The sequence below is a fragment of the Lingula anatina genome, chromosome 9 (assembly GCF_051362555.1).
Source record: "Lingula anatina isolate TDL-2025a chromosome 9, LinAna3.0, whole genome shotgun sequence".
Taxonomy (NCBI): domain Eukaryota; kingdom Metazoa; phylum Brachiopoda; class Lingulata; order Lingulida; family Lingulidae; genus Lingula; species Lingula anatina.
The window spans coordinates 16,771,572-16,782,672 of NC_141775.1; positions in this window are offsets into that span (position 1 = coordinate 16,771,572).

Sequence of the window (11,101 nt, forward strand, 5' to 3'; positions counted from 1 at the left end):
CCTTTATTTACACACATATGAGGAGATAGGTGATAAAGTGTAGGTGCTATTCGGCTGTATTCACATTGTTCGGCTGCATTCACACGTTAAAGACAAATACACATTACGTCATGCTGGCGTGATCACTTTTATTTTCCTTTTTAATTCTCGAGGTGGCGTTTAAGACTATTTAACTGATTCAATGACTGCAGTTCAGCGAGAATCCCTGCAGAGATGAATGTATCCTGCTGGTATGTTAACTTGAATCTGAATACTACCTAATTTATTACACTGTGTAAGACTGGGTTCCCATGTCTAGATGTATGTTAACTTGAATCTGAATACTCCCTAATTTATTACACTGTGTAAGACTGGGTTCCCATGTCTAGATGTATGTGAACTTGAATCTGAATACTCCCTAATTTATTACACTGTGTAAGACTGGGTTCCCATGTCTAGATGTATGTTAACTTGAATCTGAATACTCCCTAATTTATTACACTGTGTAAGACTGGGTTCCCATGTCTAGATGTATGTTAACTTGAATCTGAATACTTCCTAATTTATTACACTGTGTAAGACTGGGTTCCCATGTCTAGATGTATGTTAACTTGAATCTGAATACTCCCTAATTTATTACACTGTGTAAGACTGGGTTCCCATGTCTAGATGTATGTTAACTTGAATCTTAATACTCCCTAATTTATTACACTGTATAAGACTGGGTTCCCATGTCTAGATGTATGTTAACTTGAATCTGAATACTCCCTAATTTATTACACTGTGTAAGACTGGGTTCCCATGTCTAGATGTATGTTAACTTGAATCTGAATACTCCCTAATTTATTACACTGTGTAAGACTGGGTTCCCATGTATAGGTGTATGTTAACTTGAATGTGAATACTCCCTAATTTATTACACTGTGTAAGACTGGGTTCCCATGCCTAGATGTATGTTAACTTGAATCTGAATACTCCCTAATTTATTACACTGTGTAAGACTGGGTTCCCATGTCTAGATGTATGTTAACTTGAATGTGAATACTCCCTAATTTATTACACTGTGTAAGACTGGGTTCCCATGTATAGATGTATGTTAACTTGAATCTGAATACTCCCTAATTTATTACACTGTGTAAGACTGGGTTCCCATGTATAGATGTATGTTAACTTTAATCTGAATACTCCCTAATTTATTACACTGTGTAAGGCCTGATTCCCAGATATTAGATCGATCCAAACTAGATCGACCTAACTCCCTGGGGGTTCACGCTAAATAGCTGTCAGCCGAGCGGGCACGAAAGTTAATTACCCCCTTACAGGTTGTATTAGGCGGGACGGACATTTAAGCCGGATTATCTGACAGTAATCTAGTGAGACTCCCCACGGGAATAGATCAATCAAAATGTCTGGGAATACGCCCTATGACTGGGTTCACGTGCCTAGAATGATCCAACAGGATCAGTCTAACTCCACGGGGTTCACGCTAAATTGCTATCAATTTAAGTGGCTTAGATATCTGTCACGCCTTTCGAATCAACTAGGTGGGATATTAACTCTCGACCTCCAGTAGTTAATTTCCCCCTTACATCTTTAGTAGGTGTGACAGGCATTTAAGTCGCTTTAGTTGATAGAAATTTAGTGAGAATCCCCTGAAGATAGATCGATCCAAAGTTAGTACGATATCTCTTGATATGGTCCCTTAGAGACCCCTGACAGCAAAGAATAGTTTTAAAAGGTGCTGTAACTCTGAAAATATCGTCGACGTTGGAAAATTATATATTTGGCAATAGCATTGCGAATAATTTCTTTTTTTTTTTTGTGGTGTAGAGTCAATATTAATATCCCTGTTCTAATTTACTATTTTTAAAAAAAATCACTCAGTGTAAGCGACTTAAATGTTAACGTTGACACAGCTAATCAAACAGATAGTTACTCAACGGGGCTTACTAGTATATACAATAGAGCTGATTATACCGAAGACTTTAAGTGTTGACACGCCTAATTAAGCTGCTAGTTACTCAACGGGGCTTGCCAGTATAGACAATAGAGCTGATTATACCGAAGACTTAAGTGTTGACACGCCTAATTAAATTGATAGTTACTCAACGGGGCTTGCCAGTATAGACAATAGAGCTGATTATACCGAAGACATAAGTGTTGACACACCTAATTAAACTGCTAGTTACTCAACGGAGCTGGCCAGTATAGACAATAGAGCTGATTATACCGACGACTTAAGTGTTGACACACCTAATTAAACTGCTAGTTACTCAACGGAGCTTGCCAGTATAGACAATAGAGCTGATTATACCGAAGACTTACGTGTTGACACACCTAATTAAACTGATAGTTACTCAACGGGGCTTGTCAGTAAAGACAATAAAGCTGATTATACCGAAAGTTTAGATTAATCCAGTTAGTACGATGGGAATATATATTTAAGATGTGGAGAAATTCACTTATCTCGGCAGTCTAGAAAGCTGTTAAAATGGCAAAAAAAGTTCACAGGCAGGTAATCAGAGCATACTGGTCAATTACTTAGATGAGAGTTATACCTGTTGTCAGTTTTGCAATCATATGGGACCCTTGCTCATCGTCTACTATCTTTGAGGACTTAGAGACGTCAAAAATCGTTTTTTTGGTAACATTTTCCGATGGCGCGATAGGATTGTCAGCGTTCTGCCATTTTGTTCGGCAATTCTGCCCAGAGACCTCGCCAAATGATACAAACTAGGGGACCAATGATATGTAGCAGGAAACACAAACAAAGTTGATTACATGTTACTGCAACAAATAGGCGCGATCGTTTTTCGGTGAATTCTGGATCATTTGGTGCCGCGTCTGGTACAGTAGTTAGGTAGGCCTGACAAAGTAATCGGATGGCATTGTTTGTAGCTGTGTTGAGAAAGGCTCGTCACTCGTGTTAATACGAGTTTTTGAAAATTAACGATGCAGGCTTGATTTCAATGATTTGACATTTGTCATGTAAACTGAATAATCCAACGATTATTTTAGGACACTCACCTTGCAAAATGTCATCTAAGATTATAACTGGTAGTAAGGTGCTCAGCTGCACAACAATGAGTCTATTGCAGAAAAAAATGTATTTATTCATTTCTTTGTGTGTATGTAGAAGTTACGTCAATTGTTGTTAAGTCGGCATTTTTTTGTAGATTAACTGCGTCTAAAACTACATTATTTCTGTATGTATGTATGTGACAGGATACACGGCCACCCTCTCAAGATAAATGCCAAAACATCTCTGATGCTCAAGGTGTTCTGGTAAATTTTGCTCTGGTGACGGTATCTTATCTCTCTCTTAAAGATACAGTGACTGTCACAGTGCCAGCCTGCGTCCACAAGAGTAGACAGATTTAAGCTCTTCAAACAGTAATATCTCAGCACCCAGCTCTGATGTCAATAAATTCCCATGCCCTGATCAGTTTATCTTGGTTAGAGAGGTTAACTTTCTTGATATGGCCGTCTGCAGGTAAACAGAGAATGATATCATAGCTTGCATATCTTTACATACAGGTGACAGGATCAGTTAAATAAAACTAAATTTATTGTCCATTGAATATACTCTGTGGAGAAGTCTTTAGAAGACTGTCTTTGCAACGACCTTGTTGAGCTTGAGTTACACAATGACGAATTATTCAAGACGTTGTTCACAAAGTCGGCGCAATCCTGGCCATCAACAGCACTATTCATACAAATGGTGAACACTGAACTTGTGACCCCCCCCCCCCCACCGCCCGTAGTAGCACCTTTCCTTGTGTATTATGTTTATTATTATGTGGAGGGAAATAATCAAAACTATAAATATGTATGGAAGACTTATATGAAAAAAAAAAACAAAACAAAGGAATTCATACCTAATTCACAAAAAAAAAAAAAAAAAAAAAAAAAAATTAGATATTTTTTAAATAGAGCAGGCGTTGCGTCAGGAGGGGTCACCGCTTGCTAAATAAGGGATGACGTCACTATAGGACTCAGCCTGATAAGCTGCGTGCTGGTTATTAGGGATTAATATACTGTACTGATTAATCTTAAGGGTATTGTAAGCCTTTGTTATTATCCAGATATTGATAATGAGATATTTCCTGCATCTAATTATTAAATAATGGGTCTATCTATGCTGTTTAAAAGCAATAAAATGCCCTCGAAAATATAAAATATCGGCGTAATATTTCTCGTTGCAATGTAAAAGCATAGGCATCTCAAAGGTTTTATCGTCAATTTAATACCTTCCTATCTTGAGGTAAGATAGCAATCGGTTTGGGGCGTAACATTTATCCCTGAACAAGACTGCATCACGAAAATTGGCAGAGTTTACCAGGTATTATTTTGTTTCATCAATGATAAAGAAAAAACTGAAGTAAACTTAGGAGGACACTGGATCTTTTCTCTGCAATCAGGACACAAAAAAGGCCCTTCTTGGTATGGTCACATATGCAACCTTTACCATAACATAAAGTATGGTAGCTTTGCAGCACACGGGGGTCATCATACTCTCCCAGACAGATGGCACAGGTCAAAAGATTATCCGTGAAAGTTGCTGTCAGTGATTGCAACGCCAAAAAAAAAAAAAAAAAAAAAAAAAAAACTGAAATCCGCCAATAGTCGTAAAAAAACTCACCCCTGTGAGAAGATAGTTTAGTCAAACAAAGAATAACAGTGTCAGTCATAACTTGATCTAGCAGTGTTTTAACTTGAGAAGTGTGCCTTTCATTTGTGGACATTTTTCTCCGTGAATTAGAGAATACAGCCACTCATTAAAAGCAGTTAAAACTGTTTAGAGGCGCCCCATTTTGTCCTTCTACCAATCAGTGTAATACATGCACGTTTGATTGGCGTTATGAGAGAGTTGGTATACAGGGGTACTTATACTGTAAGTACTGTAACAATGTCAATGGGATCATTTATCTTGACCTTGAAATGAAAATCAGTCGTGACCAAGTCTGTCTGTTTTTCTCAAAGTGCATTGACGTCTACATGGTAAGCAAATTTTCCTCCCCTCCTTGACACAAATCTGATAAAACGTGTCCACTGTTTATAACCCCACTAAACTATAATGTTTACATGGTAAGCATGGTTTCCTGTCCTCCTTGACACAAATCTGATAAAACGTGTCCGCCGTTTATAACCCCACTATATAAGTGATATGAATACAAAGTAAAATATCTCTAGACAACTAGAGCTTAAGTTATTTAGTGCTTTTATCAGTTAGGCCACACTTTTTTTATTTTTATGGATGACATCCTGCGCGCGCACCGATTTTCGACCGTTCTCGGGAAAAAAAAAAACAACGAAGTCGGTTGTCGCAAACGTCCTTATTGAGTTTTGCCGGAAAATGAGCTTTCTGAGCATGCGTATTGTCGCCACGTGGAAACTGGCGGGGGTTTGCTGTCAAATTACACGACAATTAAAGTCATAAAGAGAACGTAGGCCGTCGTATTGTATTGGTATGCCATTAATATTGGGTATGGAGATATCTCCTTTTAACAATTATACGAAAGGCTGGCAGGGGCCACCGATTATCGCCCGGAAATTTTCAGTGACATTCTGTCCAAAGCAGCACATACAAGGTTTTTCTGTAGCGAAAACAGGGTCGAAAAGGGCGTCGGTGGGTTGCCACTGCCGACAGTTTGGCTGCTTCATGCGAGTCAAAGTAGACAAAACGTCATCGACCGAAATGACCTTTAATAGATTTGGTAGTATTAAGCATATCTTTGCATGTTTTTTAACATTTCTGTGAAGTGATCATAATGCTATAATATTTAATATTTAAGGGCTGCCATCACCTACAACAGTCGTAACTGTGACACTTTTCATGGCAGGTGCTTTCCTGTCTTAATACATGAAGGTTGATTAAATGTGTTCTTAGTACTGTAGTACGACTTCCTTACCAGCATTAGGGTATTCCCTACTAGGCAAGTCAGCTACCTATTCTTATTGAAGTTAGCAGGATGCTATCGCAACATAAGTCAAAATATTTTTACTCAAAGTAATTTTGTAATGTACCTTTTTCATTTAGTGTGGCAAATAAAAAGAGAAATATTTCTGCAAGTGGAAACTGACAAGGACTGTCTAAATACCGGTGTAATGTTGTTCTTAAAATATGTGCTTGGTTATTTCATACAATATAAGTGTTATTACCAAATACTTATTACATTAGATCATTATAAAATACTTGTCTTAAATCCTGGGAGTAGTATAGGTGTGATAAACCCTCAACAGCCTTTTATAATAAGGATCCCTGTACAGAGCACAATGGGGTCATAGATGACCCCACTTGGTCATTTCTGTCAGTAAAATAGCTTGATCTCTTGAGGGTTCGAACCCGCTTAGAAGGGTATAGCTGTGTTTAAGACAGCAAAATTACCACGCAGCCGCAGAAGGTTCGACGGTAGATCTGAGATCACATGGAAACTTTCTGCCTTGTCACACAGAGTGCCAGTCTGGTTGTACATGTTTACATCTACAGTTACAATCGATAGCCCGGGTGCCGTACAGATGTATTTCATCTCGCGCAACGCCAGTCTCCGAACAAGCTCTTAGAATTAGTTAAAAAATTTAGGTAGGGGTTACAGAACTTTCAGAAATTCGTTATTCTAACTCTAAAACACGATTAAAAACTTTACAAGCTAGTTTTGGTTGCTGTTTACGGTTGAGTAAACTTCTGTAACCCCTCACTCGAACGCTTGATTCATTCTCCTCATGAATATATGTCCAAATATGAGGAAATAACACCCGGGACGCCGTACGGAGCTTTTAGAAAAATGGCGCGAAACGCGCATGTTGAGCAAAATTCGTAAATAGTGGGAACCAAGCGAGGAAGTGAAATCACCGGCGATTTCTCGCCGCATTTTCGTGGCTGGAGGCTTACAGCAGAGACATGATACATTGTTACACATATTGTTCGAAAGCCCATTTAATGCACTTTTTAAATATATTTTCATATTTATCATAGGACCCAAATCTTGGAAGTTATGATGGAAAACAAACAGCGAGGTTAGATTTCTTCCCGCTTTCGACTGCGTGAGCGGTGTGACCTGACCTCCCTACTTATCTTCAGCATTGAAGTTCACGATGTACACCAGGCCATGTTTTAGAAGACGACACGGAACGTTCTGTGTCTTCGTTTTGTGCTGAGATTTAATTTGGGGCCTGCTAAAGTGTCCCAAAGTATTTTGGTGTTTTAAGGTCAAACGGTTCCATTTGAAACGGTTAAGGAATATACAGTAAATCAGCTAGTTAAAACTCTAAATCAAGGGTGTTTTTTTTTTTTTTGAGAAACGGAAGGGGGTGGGTCATGTCCCCTCAACCCCCCCCCCCCCCCCCCCAAATCCGCCACTGTATCTTATGATGTAAGTTACAAAATATAAGTCTAGACACTTCAATAGAAGTAAAATAACAAAAACAGATTAAGACTTCATTCAGAATAGATGATCCGAGTACTAACTTATCCGCCGACTTAATATGGCCGACCACACTTCAAAAAAGATGTCGCTGATTCTCGATGATCTCCCCGCCTCTACACGCGCCGTCGTTGCAGGGGCCTAGCAATTAAACCTCGGAGCAGAGTTTTAACCCGTTTAATGAAGGTTAGGAGTTGGACACTTCACTTAGCTATATAGATAACGAGCGTCGACAAATAAATCGTTTAACTGATCATTATGTGGACTTGGGGGTTTCTTTGTACGACCTTACGTAAATCTGACACGAACCGTGGAATCTTTAGATTGCCTTATCCGGTAAGTAAGTCGAAAACGTAATGGCCTATTTCAAACCCACGCTTGAATTAAGCGTACACAATTAGGACATTCATTCCATATGTATGAAAAGGTTCATTACAAGCTATGTCACTGGGTACAGTAACAGTACTGAATAGAGTTTACTTAAGTGTTTTATAAATGCTGTTGTTTGGAGGTTCGTAAGATGGATGTTTATGTTACATTTTAAAGTGCTGCTCACAGTAAGGAATGATAAGTGTAATGGTATGGCTTTGGTGGGGAGGGGGGGGGAGAGACCATATCTCATACTGGAAGATTGCCTATTTTTCTATACTAAAGCAAAGAAATTCTTATTTTTTAAATATTTATCTTATTTTCTGCAGGTCCATTATTACTTGACACCCTATTTGTATATTTATGCAAGAATAAAAATTCTTGAAATATTACAATGTGTTTTGACCATTATATAAAATAATAAAGATAATAATAAGTATAAAGATATTAATAAATCAATCAATTGATGAATAATAATAAAAAAGAAAACAAGAAAAGTGACGGGCCGAGTTACCGTCGCTGGTGGGCCAACGTTGGACGGGCGGTCAGGCCAACGCAATAGCTGTGGGGCGCAGACGGTGGCCCAACGTCGGCCCACTAGCAACATGCTACCTGGGTCAGAACGCAAATTGAAGTAGATGAAACGAGTAGCTCGTGTTGTAATGAAACGTGTGTCCTTTCATGTGTAAATTCATTGTATATAAGAGCGTCTATTTTTGGTAACAGTATATTTGATTATATAACTAGACCTGCTTCTGTATTCACCTCTGTAGAATTCATATACTTACTCAGGAGTAAGGTAACATTGAACCAGCGACAGCTTGGACCCCCTCCCCCCTTACTAACACTGACAGTACAGATTTCATGAAGACGTGAGAAAATTTCCAGTCTAGAATTATAAAGTTCCCAGCACCTGTTCCCATTGAGGTAACCACCTCACATTGGCCACCCCCCCACCCCCCCCCCCCACCCCCCAGGGCAAACTCCAGGGTCGCGTATTTTTTTTTTATCTCTGAAGTTTGCAAAAATAGGAAGTTTACATAATTGCGCTAGCTTTTCTAGTGGTAAAGGGATCACACTGGCTTGTTTTTAAAGAGAAAATTTTCACAAAGAGAAATGTAGAACATATATCAAGATATGGAAATTCTTTTGATATGTGATCATGTGTTGAGACTAACCCTGATGTCTTTGATAGTAAAGCCAGTAAATATGAGATATTGAAACTATAGTGCCTTAGTTGCTGTAAGAATTTTGCTTAACACCCGTCTATAAAACAGTTGAGATCCAACTTTAAGATTATCTCTATTCCTTTGGAGGTCGAGCACTGAAATAATGGGCTGAGAACTATGACACCCCCCAAATCACCTTATTGTACTTGAGTACATGTATAGGCCTACATACATACATCAGACCTAATCATGAATGAACAAAATATCACCTTTGACAGACTTGTGAGAAAACCTCGTCACTCTTGCAACCTTTAGGTCTGTCGTTTATACATTTAACATTGTCAGTTGTTAGTTATGTGGGGTTAACCCCAGCCCTTTCTTAAGGGGTGCCCCCTTACCCCACCCCCACTATCTATCTTTGTATATAAAACATTCAGAGATTGTTTATAAAAAGGCACTTGTTGTTTAATGAGTGGTGTCATAACTGTCCAAGTTGTAGATGTTAAAAAAGAGGTTGGCAGTCATGACATAATTAAGACAATTAACTTTGTGAATGAATAAAAGTCACTTGATGTGTTGTGTGGTCTGTTGTCGGTGGCTCGTGCCATGCCCATTGCTCTTATTGTTTTAAAAAAATATTCATGAAACAAGGCAGCAAAGCTGTCAAATGTAAAGACAAAAAGCAGAAAATAATGCACAAAATAGGCTACTGTCACTTCTGATGCAAATGTACATTATTATGGGCGGCGGTTTATACCAAAATTACAAACACAATTAGACGTTGTAGTTATCAGATCAGACAAAAACAATTAGATGCCGTAGTTATCAGATCAGATGGCAAAATACGACTATTGAAAACACAACTAGAAGCCAAAACTCGATGTGACGCTAGATGGCGCTCATGTCAATGGTCTTGGCTACCCTTGCGCCGACGTCCCAGTCAATACCGTGAAATTCTAACACTGACAAGTGCTTGCGATTGACAGATTGAGGAGAGTCGACAGGTGTACCAGTACTATAGTAGGCTAGTATAGAGAATTACAATAATGGCTAACAACAGTCAGAGTATTCGAGCCAGGAATGTTGAAGCTGCTTCAATAACGTTTGCCATTTTGATCACTGTGGATCATTTGACTTGGCCTTGATTTTCGTACATGAGCGCTATCTAGTGTCAAATCGAGTTTTGACTGCTAGTTGTGTTTTCACGACTTGTCCACGACTTTACCATCTGATCTGATAACTACAACGTCTAATCGTGTTTTTAATTTTTGTATAAACCGTCCCCATACATTATGCTTAACTGCAAATTCAACATCAAATTTTAATTATGCTCAACAGGTAATACCAAAGTAAGCAAAATGTGTAACAAGCATAAGGCTTCAGGCCCATGGGAGTTCAAGTTCACACTTTGAAAACGAGAAAAATTTCACTCAAAGTTGCATAAATTCAATAATAAATGATAACCCAATTGAGCTGGCTTTCTAATTTGAACTGCACGCCAATCCTAACAAGGCAGCAAAGCTGTCAAATGTACATACAAAAATCAGGAAATAATGCATAAAATATGCTACTGTCAATGCTGATGCAAAAGTGCATTATGGGTAACTGCAAATTTAACATCAAATTTTAACTAAGCTCAACAGGTATTACTGACGTAAGTAAAATGTGTAACAATCATAAGGTTTCAGGCCTATGAGAGACAAGTACATACTTTGAAAATTGTCAGAATGAGAGAAATGAAAATTTATGAAATTGCATTAATGCACAATAAATGATAAATCAATTCAGCTGGTTTTCTAATTTGAGCTTCATGTCAAGCTTAAAATTGTTCTTGTAAGTTTAAAATAATAAGTAACAGTTTTCTTTTAATAACAATTGCAGTATCAGTGGACAGAGAAGATTTGTCAATTTTGATGTAAAATTATATAATAAATTACAGAATAATTATGAGCAAGTTTAATTATTGACTTTAAATAACATGAACATGTAGGAAATTAGATTACTTTTTAGCATTATTGCCCATGGGAGTTCTGAGTTCCACATTGAATATGCCAATACGATAAAAAAGAATATTTGACCACAATGTATAAGTTGCGGTAAAAGAAGTCAATTAGACTGTTTCCCAGCTGAAGCTGCATTTTAGTCCTGAGTTTCTTTCAT